Source organism: Acinonyx jubatus, chromosome A1 (genome assembly GCF_027475565.1).
Source record: "Acinonyx jubatus isolate Ajub_Pintada_27869175 chromosome A1, VMU_Ajub_asm_v1.0, whole genome shotgun sequence".
NCBI lineage: Eukaryota > Metazoa > Chordata > Mammalia > Carnivora > Felidae > Acinonyx > Acinonyx jubatus.
In genome coordinates, this window is record NC_069380.1 from 138,080,742 (window position 1) to 138,094,263 (window position 13,522).

The 13,522-nt window shown below is 37.4% G+C and overlaps 1 protein-coding gene, 1 long non-coding RNA gene and 1 other non-coding gene across 5 annotated transcripts in view; all 3 read right to left on the bottom strand.

Annotated features, from left to right (window-relative positions):
- Window positions 1-13,522, bottom strand: part of CERT1 (ceramide transporter 1) — a 102,472-nt gene that overhangs the window by 72,623 nt on the left and 16,327 nt on the right. The gene's annotated exons all lie outside the window — the stretch shown is intronic.
- LOC113594925 (U2 spliceosomal RNA) lies at window positions 1,118-1,308 on the bottom strand. The gene has a single exon (XR_003415417.1). It is a non-coding gene; the product is annotated as a U2 spliceosomal RNA (small nuclear RNA).
- On the bottom strand, window positions 10,231-12,661 carry LOC128315962 (uncharacterized). Its single transcript, XR_008299204.1, has 2 exons — window positions 11,816-12,661; window positions 10,231-11,518 (listed from the first exon to the last, which is right to left on the bottom strand). It is a non-coding gene; the product is annotated as an uncharacterized LOC128315962 (long non-coding RNA).

The window sequence follows — 13,522 nt, forward strand, 5'->3', positions numbered from 1 at the left end:
AGAGAGAGGAGGACAACTTTCACTATCACTAACAGAATCACTGCTATTTGTTGGCTCAATGGAATCTTTTTCTTCCTGGGGGCCACTGTATATGCTTGCACAGATGTTGACTACACTACAGTATTAATATACTCTTGTCAAATACCGTATTTAATGTAATTGGCAATAAAGCAGTAAAGGAAAGGGTATATATCTGCAGGCAGCCTGACTAAAATGAAGTAAAACATTTCTAAGCTTACTCTTGTATGGAAAAGCAAAGGACTGTCCACAGGTGCTTTGAAGTGACAAAAACTACACTAATGCCATTTGTGGGCGTCATCCAACGTACTGGAAAATCACTGATTTCTGTCAAACACCGTGGTCTGAGACGGAGTATCCAAGCATGGGAGACCATCACCCACAATTCAACAGCGAGAGAGAGACAGAGAGAGAGAGAGAGAGAAAGAAGAACCACTGGTTCATTTGTGATCATGTGATGTCAGTCACGTACTACTTGTATTGCAAGACATTGTTCATTTATCAAGTTAAAATTTATTAAAAATGTTTGCCTGTCTTGTGGAACACTTGCAGAACAAGTTACTCACAATCCAAGGTTTTACTATACAATGGAATAAAAAAATGAAATCTTGCCATTTGCAACAACATGGGTGGAACTAGAATTTATTATACTAAGCAAAATAAGACAGTCAGTGAAAGATAAATATTATATGATTTCACTCATATGTAGAATTTAAGAAACAAAATAGATGAACACAGGGAAGGGAAGGAAAAGTAATATAAAAAGAGGCAAGCAAACCACAAGAGACTCTTAAATACAGAGAACAAACAGGGTTGCTGGAGGGGTATTAGGTGAGGGTGGGCTAAATGGGTGATGGGCATTAGGGAGGGCACTTGTTGGGATGAGCAGTGGGTGTTATATGTAAGTGATGAATCACTAGATTCTACTGAAACCATTATTACAGTATATGTTAACCAACTTGGCTTTAAATAAAATTAAAAAACTGGTGAATTATAATGATTGATTTGCTACATTAAATTAACCTCTAATTCCTAAGATAAAGTACATTTGTTTGTTCATTATATATAATCCACTTTTTTGTTTTTGTCCTGAGGGTGCAGGCAGTGCAATATGCCTGGAGGAACTGCAATACAAGGTCGATGTGTGGAGTGGATGGAAGAACCTCCTATTCCATCTCCCTGCTCCAAAAATCCATTTACTATATTGTCTGTGGATAGAGGATGTATCAAATATTAAACTGATAAGAATAGATACTACACATAATCTTAGCCAAAAGGCTGAGAAGTTATACATAATTCTTCTACTATTGATTTGCTAATATTTTATAAAAGAATATGGTATCTATGTCTACCATAGAGCTCTAATATTCTTGTGATGTCTTCATCAGGTTTAGGTTTCACAGCTATGCTGTGTAGGAAAGTGTAGGAAAGAGTTTGTATAAGATTGGAACTATTTCTTTGGATGTATTAAACAACATACCAGGGAAATCATGTGGACAGGTTTTCTTGGTAGGGAGATATTAAGTTCAGGTTTTTAGATCTGGCTTATTCAGATTTTCTGTATCTTAAAAGCATTAAAAGGGAACAAATAATCCTATAATTACCAACACATATTCACTTTTTCTGATGTTCTTCATTAGTTCCTAAAGATCTGTTTACCTCTGGTGTATTTCTCTTCAGCTTGAAAAAGTTCCCTTAGCATCTCTTCTAGCACAGGTCGTCTGCCCACAAGTTCTCTTAGTTTTCCTTTACCTAAAAATATCTTTATTTCACTTCATTTTTGAAGAGTATCTTCACTGAATCCATTATAAGATGTCTTCTAGCCTCCATGATCTCTAAGGAGAAGTATACAGTAGTTTGAATGTCCCCATTTATGTGTCATTTTTCTATAGCTAAGTTCAGGATTTTTTATCTTTGGTTTTCCACAGTTTGACTATGATGTATCCGGTTTCAATCTGGCCTATTGTCGGTTGAGCTTCTCAAATATATAAATTTATATTCTTCACCAAATTTGGAAAGTTTTACTATAATTTCTTCAAATATTTTTTCACTTTGTTTTCTCTCTGAAGACTCCTAAAACCCATTTAATTCTGTTCATTTAAAATAAAACAAAACAAAACAAAATAAAAATTGGGTTAAGAATGACTACTTGGGGGTGCCTAAGTGGCTCAGTGAATTAAGCATTTGACTTTGGCTCAGGTCATGATCTCATGGCTTGTGAATTTAAGCCCCACATCAGGCTCTGTACTGATAGCTTGGAGCCTGGAGCCTGCTTTGGACTCGGTGTCTTCCCCTCTCTTTGTCCTTCCCCTGCCTCTCGAAAATGAATAAACATTAAAAAAAATGACTTCTTTTGATGTATATTCAAAATCCTAATTATTTTCTGTCATCTCTACTATAAATTCCAGACAGTGAATGGTTTTTATTTCAGATATCATTCTTCATGGTTCTAAAATTCCCATCGGTTCTATGTTTTCTTTTTCCCTGCTGAAATGGTCTACCTTTTCATTCATTACAAGCCTATTTTCTTTTACCTCGTACAAACATACAACCTGCTTTAAAATCCCTATCAGATAATTCATCTTGCTCATCTTGAATTTGGCCTTGGTTCATGTCTTTTCCCTTGAGAATGTGCTGCAATTTCCTGGCATTTTGTATCTTGAATAATTTTGAGTTGACCCTGAAAACTGTGAATGTTAGGTTGTGAACTCTGGATTTTGTTTTACTCTGAAAAATTCTGTTTTTGTTTCAGCAGGCAATTAACATGCTCAGACCCAAATTGCTAATTCTGTCATGTGTTCAATGGGCAGCAGCTAGGGTCTCAGTTTAGAGTACTTTCAGTCTGGCCTGTGCACACACAAATGAAAGGTCAGGTACAAATTTGGACCGAGTTTTACATTTGGGGTTCCCTTTCTCTGGCTCTTTTTTTCTGGATTATCTCCTCACTAACTACATTCCTTCTCTTGGTACCTACAGTTAAAAAAATTGCAAATGTTCTTGAAAGCAGCTTTAGCTCCCCCACATCTCTCCCATGGTGGCAGTGACTCAGATCACATTTTAAGAGTACTTTCTATCTGTCTCCCACATACAATGTTTAGGAGTTAACCAGAGACTTGGGTAGACTTTTTACACAACTTTGAGTTGCCCTTCTCTGGTTTCTCCTCTGTGGATTCCCTACTCATTTTCCATCAGCCCTGGTTGTACCACAACCTTTGTCAGGTTCTGTTGGTCAGGAAGATGCCTGGCTGGTTTTTCTGTTTAGTTTTAGCCACCTAGTACCACCACAATCGAGATTTCACCCTTATTCTACTCATTGCCAGATAGCCTGTCCAATGCTCCCTGAGGTTAAAGACAAAATTATCTAAGCTGAGCATCTAATTTTTTTTTACCAATAAATGCAAAATATTAAAATATCTTTGTTCAAACAGAAAATAAATAAAGCCTACCAGATTCAAATAAAATACATCAAACATTGCTCTAAATTACAAGTAAGAGAAACTGATGCTTGCTCACTGAAGAAGTTTCTTTTGAAAGTATCAGGCAGCTCATATTGCTAAGAAATATAAATAAACGAGGTCAGAAAATGGAAAGGAGCCAGGGGAGACTAGGTAAGAGAGAGAACTCTGAGACTGCACCCCACGGTGTCAACTGTACAGACAGGCCACTTCCTCTTCTGGACCCTGGAAGCCACTAGTGGCACTGCTGCTCCTAGAAACTGGATGCTGCAGTTGCCAATATTATCATAAGAAAAACTTTCTGTCATTGCTTCTCTTTAAGATCCTGCTTCACAATCAAGGTAGGGCTGGGGGAGACAAGGGGCAGTAGAGGTGGGGGAGGGTATGTATCAGCAGCCTGATTACCTAGGCCTAATTCACATGTAATATGTATAATATGTAATAACATAATATACATAATATATAACATGTAAAACATACAATGTATATAATATATAATTCATTAATAATGTATAATATACATAACAATAACATATTATATGTAATAATATATAACATAGTATGTATAATCATGTAACAAGGGGAGTTGATGGGCTGGAGGGATGCTAGGGTGAGAGGGGAAAATGAGACTCTGGCTTTTGCAGATTCATTGAGAAGATCCATTCAGACTCATAGCAGGGAATTCTTTAAAAGCTCATTTGATAATGAGCTTGCCACTTCTTATTAACCATATCGGCTCTCTTAAATCCACCCTTCTATACTATTTTATGCTACTGGGACCGGGATACGGCAAAATACATTTCTACCTCTATTAGTCTTCTTTGTTGGTTCAGTATGAGCACCATTCTAGCCAGAGACTGGAAGCCAGGAGGAAGGCAGAAAAAGCCTGTGTTTTTTGTTACATACTGTTTCCATCAACATTTGTCTAGCAAAGGTCCTTAGTCCTGGAAATGGTAGTCAGTTCCGGGCTCCAGCCTCTTTTAGAACCCCCTGAACTAGCTGGCCACCTCAGATGTACCAGCATCAACTGTTCAAGGGCCACTTACTAGATACGTGAAGTGGAGCTCTACAGCATTCCCCTTCAAACTACTAAGATATTAATACCAACTACACTGGGTATAATCCTTCTTCTAGATGTCACAGTGCATTTCCTCTAAGCTTCTGAGATAGCAGATGAACAGTGTTCCCATCTCCAGATGCCTGAGTCTCAGCTTCTGAAAGTACTAACCAGGCAGTCCTTTCAACTCAGAGGTTTAAGCCTCAGTCCCAAAAGGCTCCTGGGATACTGGTACCAGCACCAGTGGGCAACCCTTTCTCTTCAGAAGTCCAACTCCCAACTCGGCGGAGCTCTCCCTCCAACTTCTAAGTTCAGATAACCCCAACCTCGTCCCTTCGTTCCTCTGACCCAAGGAATAAAAGCTGGTTCCTGCAGTTACTACCTATGAACTACCCACAAAGTGTTTCTTTTGTTTAGTTCTAAACACTTCCTGGCTGAAAAATCTACAGCGATTTCTGGTTCCATGAGTGGACATCTGAACGATACAATAAGCAGTCCAAAAATGGCAAATGTTCATTTCCTAATGGAGTAGAAGATATCCATTCAAAAACAGTATTTGCAAAGTCTGGAAAGTGAACAACTTAATATGTGGGAAGATACAAAGAGGTTACAAAAGCACACTTAAAATGTGAGCCCAAACATACTGTTCAGGCATGTGTGATTACATACATATGTGATTAAACATATGTGATTAGAGACTGTGTACAAGAGTCCCTGATAGGTACACCAGTATAATTCCGGCCCTAGGACAGTGACTGACATTGAACAAATATTTATTTACTGGATGTGGAGACCAAAATTCAGAAAACTAAGGTCCACACAAAATCATGCACATCATTGTTCATGAGACCTTTATTAGTAACAGCCCCTCAATTGCAAGCAAACCAAATGTCCTTTGATTAGTTCATGTTACACAAACTATGGTACATATACTACTTAGCAATAAAAGTAACATATTATTGACATATTCAATAGCCTGGTGCATCTTACTCATACTGAGGAAAAAAGCCAATCTCACAAGGTAATATACTGTGTGATTCCATTTATATAAAATTTTCAAAAGGATAAAAGTACAGAACTGACAAAAAGATGAGTGGTTGTAGGGGTTAGGAATGAGAGAGAAGGCTGGAAGGAGAGGAGAGAGATAGAAGAGCCTATAAAGGGGTGGAATGAGGGATCTTTGTGGTGATGAAACAGTTCTCTATTTTTACTGTAATGTTGGTTACAAGAATCTTTGCAAGTGATAAAACTGCATACAACTACATACACATGTGCATGCATGCACACAGACATACACACAAAAGAGTACACGTAAACCTGGTAAAATGTGAATACAGTCTGTGGGTTGTACCAATATCAACTTCTGGGTTTTGAACTGTACTACAGCTATGTAAGATCTTACAATGCAGGGAAACTGGATGAAGGGTAAATAAAACCTCTGATTCCATTTCTGCAAGTTTCTGTGTAAGTACAATTATTTTAAATTTAAAGTTTTCTTAAAGTGAAAAGAAAAAGATATTCAACAAAATGTTCAAAGTGGACCACATAAGATTATCATCACTTGTACAGGCCAATGACAGAGGCATTAAAGCAGGCCAGCTGGCTATATTCAGAATCTAACATAGATGGTATGATCTTGGGAGAGTCCCCAGTGTAAGGAATGAAAATAGTGCTATGTAAATGTAGAAACTATCAATGAACATAGGTATCAATGAATATATCATATGATTTACAGGGAGGAATAAATGCTATGGTAAGCAGACATTTCCATTTTCTGGTAAATGCATTCCTTGTAAGAATTCCACCCAGAAAAATCATGATAATCTGAAAGTTTTAGCAGAGAATCAAAATGAGGAGAATCAAGTTGGAAGATTTTTAGTGGCGAATAATGAACCAAGCTTAATTCAATGTTTTTTCCAACTTTCTTTTTAAGTCATAGAACCCTTGTCCACCTCCCCACCCTTCAAATCTTAACCATAACATTTACATATAAAAAAAAGCAGACAGATATCTGTGCCTCTAGTGAGATATACCCTGAGAAGGACACCACATCATTTTAGTGTATTTTGCCAAGGATGCATAACCTGAATCAAATCACAAAGAAACATCAAGTCCTAAATGAAAAACATTCTAGAAAATAACTTGCCCAGAGTCTTCAAAAATATGTTACACTAGACAAAGAAAGGCTAAGGAGCTAATTGGTCCAAATTAAAAGACACTAAAAGAAACATGACAACTAAATGCAATACACGCTGTACACTGGATTTTGTACTGAAGGGAAAAAATATGCTACAAAGGATACTGCTGAACAATGGACAAAACTGGAATACAGACTTTAAATTAGAAAAAAGATATTACTACATGAAATGTCCTGAATTTGCCAGCTATATTATGGTTATACCTGCAAAGAGAATATCTTTGCTCTTGGAAATTATACACTGAAGTATTAAGAGGAAAAGAAGTATGATATATGAAACCTACTCTCAAATGACTCAGGGAAAGGTATAAGGCATGTGTACATGTGTCTAGAGAACATGATAAAAGAAACATTAAAATATTGGTGAATCTAAGTGTCCACAAGAGTTATCACATTAGTCTTACAACTTTTTATATAAAATTATTTCAAAGTAAAAAGTTAAAAATGATACAAAAAAGTCTCTTTTCTTACAACCTTCCTCTTTCTATCCCACTGTTAACCAAGAGTCACACATTTGACAAATGTTTAGCAAATATCATCTAACATTTTACAAAACCACTAACATTAAAATCAAAAATTAAACATAGTGGGTTGGCGGGGGAGGGAATTCTGAAGAAACAGTCAATGATATGAGGATCAAAAGATAAATTTGCACACATACCACTTGACACATGTACATTCACGTGTCCACAAACACACAATTTATAACTTCAGCCAGGTCCTCTTTCCCTAACCTCCAAACTCTTACTTAATTGCCTCTTTTGTGTCTTCTCCTGACTATTTAAGAGGAATCTCAACACATCAAAAACTGGTCACGTGATTTGCTTCACCAAACTCTAGGCTTCTACATTTCCATCAATGGTAACCAACAGTTGCTTAGACCTGAAATCATCCGACTCATTTCACTGAATCATATAAGGCATTCATCAGCAAATCTGCAAACCTTGTCAGCTGGACCTCCAAAATAAATCTGGAATCCATTCACTTCTAATAACAACACTAGCTGGATCCAAACCACTGCTATGTCTCACCTGGATTATGTGTATAATTTCTTAGGGCTGCCTAATTCTGGTTTCCTGCTTCCATCCTCCTCCTACAAACTATTCGTAACAAAGCAGCCAAAAGTGATCTTGTTACAAGGATCAAATCACTCCACTGCTCAGACTTCCATAACTTCCCTTTTCATTTCGCATACAAAGTCAAAGTCCTCACAAGGACCCACAAGGCTCTATAGAATCAGGAGCATACCTCTCTGCCTTCTTTTCCTACTACTTTCCCCTTGTCTACAGACCATCCAGGCCTCCAGTCACACAGGCCTCCTTACAGTTCCTTCAACTAGCCATGGAGGAACTTGACAACTGCTGCTTCCTACCATGTCACCTCTTACCACATTCATTTTCCTCTTTGAGATTTCTACTCAAATACCTCATTTCACCCATTATAAAATTCCCTGCCACACAAACAAATTTTGTCTCTGAAATAAGGATGTCTTTCAAATGGTATCAACTTGAAATGGCAATGTGACATATAAAATAACAGTGCATCTTAAATTTGGTGGCATCAGACTCATTAAAATACAGTAATATTTTGCCAGAAGAACCTTCCCAGACTCATCCTAAGCAAACTGTAAGTATTAAGTATTCATTTCAATTTTTTTCATTTAACACACTGATTTGATATATCTCAATTTTGGGAATTTCTGAATAAACAAAATCCTGCTTTCAAAATTTACCCTGAGATAAAGGCTGGACCATGATGCAGGCAGCCCCCAATTTCTTAATTTTTAATATGCTTTGACATTGAAACCTGTGCTGTCCAATATAGTAGTCATTAGTCATGTATGGCTAGTCTGAACTAAAATGAGCTGTAAGTGTATAATACACACTGGATTTTGAAGACTTGGTAAAAAACAAAATGTAAAATATCTTAGTAATAATTTCTTATGACTATATTAGGATGACAATATTTTGGATATATTAAGTTAAATAAAATATAATTAATCAATCTCACTTGTTTTTCCTTTTTTGATGTGGCTACTAGAAAATTTTCAATTACTTATATGGCTTGTATATGTGACTAACATATTTTTATTGGACAACCATGATTTAAACCTTTCATGTTTATTTATTTATCCATGTAACCCAACCAACCAACGAAATATTTATGAACATCTACGATTTACCAAGTACTATTCAAGGCACTGGGGATACAATGCCAAGGATAAACAGGCATGGTTCTTAACTTTGCAGAACTCACGTTAACCAAATCAATCACACAAGAAATGTAAAACTTCAACTGTAAATGCCATAAATAGAAAGGTACATTATGTTGAAAAAGCCTATATTAAAAGTAATCTAATCAGGGGCACCTGGGTGGCTCAGTCAGTTGAGCATCCAACTTCAGCTCAGGTCATGATCTTGTGGTTTGTGGGTTCCAGCCCCGTGTCAGGCTCTGTGCTGACAGCTCAGAGCCTGAAGCCTGCTTCGGATTCTGTGTCTCCCCTCTCTCTGCCTCTCCCATGCTCATGCTCTGTCTCTTTCTGTCTCTCAATAATAAATAAATGTTAAAAAAATTTTTTTTAAAGTAATGTAATCACGTAGGCCAAGGTTTCCAAGAAAGTAATGGAATGGACAAAGGAAGAAAGAAAGAACATTCCAGACAGCAAGAAAAGCACATATAAATATTTATGGGCAGGAAAGAGTAGGCTTAGATAAGACACTAAAAGTGTAGCATGACTGGAGGGAGTCTGGTAAGAAACGAAGTTTAAGAAAAAGGTAGACCATGCAAAACCTCAAAACCCAAGATAGCCTGAAGCCCAGCAGAGAAAGGATAGTGTAATGCATTTTCTTTTCTTCCCTGGGCCTGAAATACTTCATTTCACTTTAGAAATTTAGATACTGGGGCGCCTGGGTGGCTCAGTCAGTTAAGCGTCCAACTTTGGCTCAGGTCATTATCTAGCGGTCAGGCTCTGTGCTGACAGCACAGAGCCTGGAGCCTGCTTCAAGTTTTGTGTCTTCCTCTCTCTCTGCCCTTCCCCTGCTCACACACTGCCTCTCTCTCTCTCAAAAATAAACATTAAAAAAAATTAGAAATTTAGGTACTAATTCTTTCAGTGGGCTAACATTCAACTCCTGATTTTTGGCTAGGTCATGATCTCATGGTTCATGGGATCAAGCCCTGCATCGGGCTCTGTGCTGACAGTGCGAAGCCTGCTTGGAATTCTCTCTCTCTCTCTCTCTCTCTTTCTCTCTCTCTTTTTCTCTCTCTCTCTCAGAATAAATAAAAACTTAAAAAAATATATATATATAAAGATTTGCTATAGGTCAATTGACAGGTTTTCACACAGGTACTGTGCTAGGTACTGGGAAAAACCACCCAGTAAGGAACTTTTATTCAAATAATTTGATGGTAGAACCATGAAGATGCATTTACATAATGATAACATTACTGGAATGTTACAAAACTTTGCCAGAAGTTATTTGATTGTAATAATTTTTTTGTTAAAAAATTTTTTTTTATCTTTATTTTTGAGAGTGAGAGAGACAGACAGAGTGTGAGCTGGGGAGGGGTAGAGAGAGAGGGAGACACAGAATCTGAAGCAGTTCCCGGCTCCGAGCTGTCAGCACAGAGCCCAAGGTGGGGCTCAAACTCACAAACCATGAAATCACGACCTGAGCCGAAGTCACACACTTAACTGACTGAGACACCAAGGTGCCCCTGATTATAATTACTTTATGATCAAGGCATATCTTAATGACCTTAACTTGGCTTCTAAAACTAATTCTTTCCAAGCCTTCTAAGTATCAAAAACAATTCAGTAATTTGAAAATATTCATGTCTTTCAAAAAAATTTCACTTTTACATAAATCTTACAAATATAACTGGAATCTGTTTCAACAAGCCTTCTAGATGCACAATGACGTTTGGGAACCAATGGGTTAATGGAAATCCTTGTACTATGAAATAGAAGTGGTCAATTACCATTCTTCTTGAAATAAAAATCGAAGGCACAAACCAAGAAAAAAGCACATATATGAAAAGGGTAAATATATGTTAATCTTTAGTTAGGTTATAAGGAGATTATTATGATGACTAAAGGAAGTAACACGTAAAACACCTAGCATAATGCTTAGCACATAACAGCTGCTTAGTCCATGTTTTATTTTGTTTTTAAGTCTATATATTTATTTTGAGACAGAGAGAGAGAATGGGGAAGGGGCAGAGAGAGGTGGGGAGAGAAATCCCAAGCAGGCTCTGGAGCTTCACTACTGGATAATCCAGTGCAGAACTTGACGCGGGGGCTTGATCTCATGAACTGCGAGATCATAACCTGAGCTGAAATCGAGTCAGACACTTAACTAACTGAACCACCCAGGCGCACCAGAGTCTATGTTTTCTTTTTACAAAATCTTACAGTTAAGTAAAAAAGATGAGCAATGGTTTGTTGAAAAGTTGTGGCTTAGGTTGGGCCCAGAGAAAAAACAGGCTTTTGATAGTGGAGGAGGGAAAAAGACATTTTAGATCATGGAAAATTCAATGAACAATGCTAGGAGAAAATGTCAAGATGCCATTCGGACCAGCAGTCAGATTGACATATGGTAGATGTTCATCTGTTCAACTCATAACTAGTCTGTTTCTGAGACAATTACCTGACTTAACAATTTACCAAAGTCTGAACCTTTCACATCCATTGTCCATTCAGATTGCTAGCACCAATAGCACAACTAATAGGAATTCTTCTGCCTTTATGTATAATGACTCCATTCAACTAAATGTTAGATCAAGGGGCACCTGGGTGGCTCAGTGGGTTGGGCAGCCGACTTCGGCTCAGGTCATGATCTCGCGGTCTGTGAATTCGAGCCCCGCATCAGGCTCTGGGCTGACAGCTCAGAGCCTGGAGCCTGTTTCGGATTCTGTGTCTCCCTCTCTCTGACCCTCCCCCATTCATGCTCTGTCTCTCTCTATCTCAAAAATAATAAACGTTAAAAAAAATTCTTTTTAAATAAAAAAAAAAATGTCAGATCAAATATCAAAGTCCAGAGAACAAGCTGTTACGAGAAATGAGATATCCATTCTTTACTTGAGCACAGCTATTTTTTAAGTGTGGCTCTCAAACTTGCGTATATATCAGAATCATTGAGACAGAATACCAAACCTCATAGCCAGAGTTCCTGATTCATTAGATCGGAGGTTGGGCCTGGGAGTCTACACTTCTGTCAAGTTCACAGTTGGCTTTGATGCTACTGGCCTGGAGATCATACTTTGAGAACAATGTTCTGTGCCCTATCTTCCTTTTTATTTAATACTTCCTTGTTTTCATGGAGCACATTTTCCAAAAGAAAGCTTTGTAGTAGTATGTGCATTTGTAAGTTTACTTTTTATTATGGGAATTTCCAAACTTATGCAAAAATAAAGAATAGGATAATAAACCCCACACACCACTATTCAGCTTTAACAATTAACATTTCTGGCCCTTCTTATTTCATCTATACCCTCCACCAATTCAAGCCTTTCCAGATGAGTTATTTTGAAGTAAATTCTAAACTTATCATTTCATCTGTAGATATGTGAGCATGTATCTCTAAAATAAGACATTTTAAATGCTGCAACAAGTCAATGTTTTGAGACATTTCAAAATGTTTTTATCTGCCCTTTTGGCATTTGTTTAATGGTCTGGCTGGATAAAGAGTTCAGTGTTGAAAATAATTCTTCAGAAGAATGAAGGCATGGCACATTGCATTCTAGCTTTCAGTGTTGTTTTTGAGAAGTCCACAGTCATTTTGAATCCTTATCCTTTGTTGTGACCTGTTTTTCCCCTCTGGAAGCATCCAGGATCTTCGTTCTTCCCAGTGATCTGACTCACTACAATGACATGTCCTTAATAATGGGTCCTTTTTCATCTATTATGCTGGCCTTTCAATGTGTAAACTCACGTCCTTTGACCCGTTCAATGTGTAAACTCACATCCTTTACTTCTATGGATTTTTCTTGTATTCTTTTATTTATTTATTTTTATTTTTTTAATGTTTATTTATTTTTGAGAGAGAAAGAGAGACAGAGAGACAGAGCATGAGCGGGGGAGGGGCAGAGAGAGTGGGAGACACAGAATCGGAAGCAGGCTCCAGGCTGTCAGCACAGAGCCCGACGCGGGACTCGAGCTCACGAAGTGTGAGATCATGACCTGAGCCAAAGTCGGACACTCAAATGACTGAGCCACCCAGGCGCCCCTCTTGTATTCTTATATTGATGTTTCCTTTCTTCTCTGTTCTCTCTTCCTGAAGTTTCTACTCTTCAAATGTTAAAACTCTTGGATCATTCCTTCAATTTTATCTTTTCTCCTATTCACTATCTTTATCTTCTCGATTTTCTGGGAAATGTTTATAATTCTATCTTCTAACCCTTCTGATTTTTTTAAATCACCGCTACCATATTTATAATTTACAATAGCTCTGTTTTATTCTTTTTCTTTTTTATAGTGTACATTTTTGTTTCATGATTCCAAATGCTCTCATCTCTGAGAATACAGAGAAAACAAACTTTCTTCTTTATTTTTGTGGAATATTAGAATAGTTTGTTACCTAGTCTTGTATTTACTCTCTTGATCTCTTTCATACTGGAAACTTCATATGCCTGGTGATCTTAACCGTTCATTTTTAAGAGTTGGGGATCTACAAAGCTGACCGGAATCTGTAAAGTTATGCATGGTTAGTTTATCAAAGATGAGCTTCACTGCTGGATAATCCAGTTAGGCTACTTTGTTGGGGAAGTTCTGATGTTATCTTTAGGTCTTTCCTC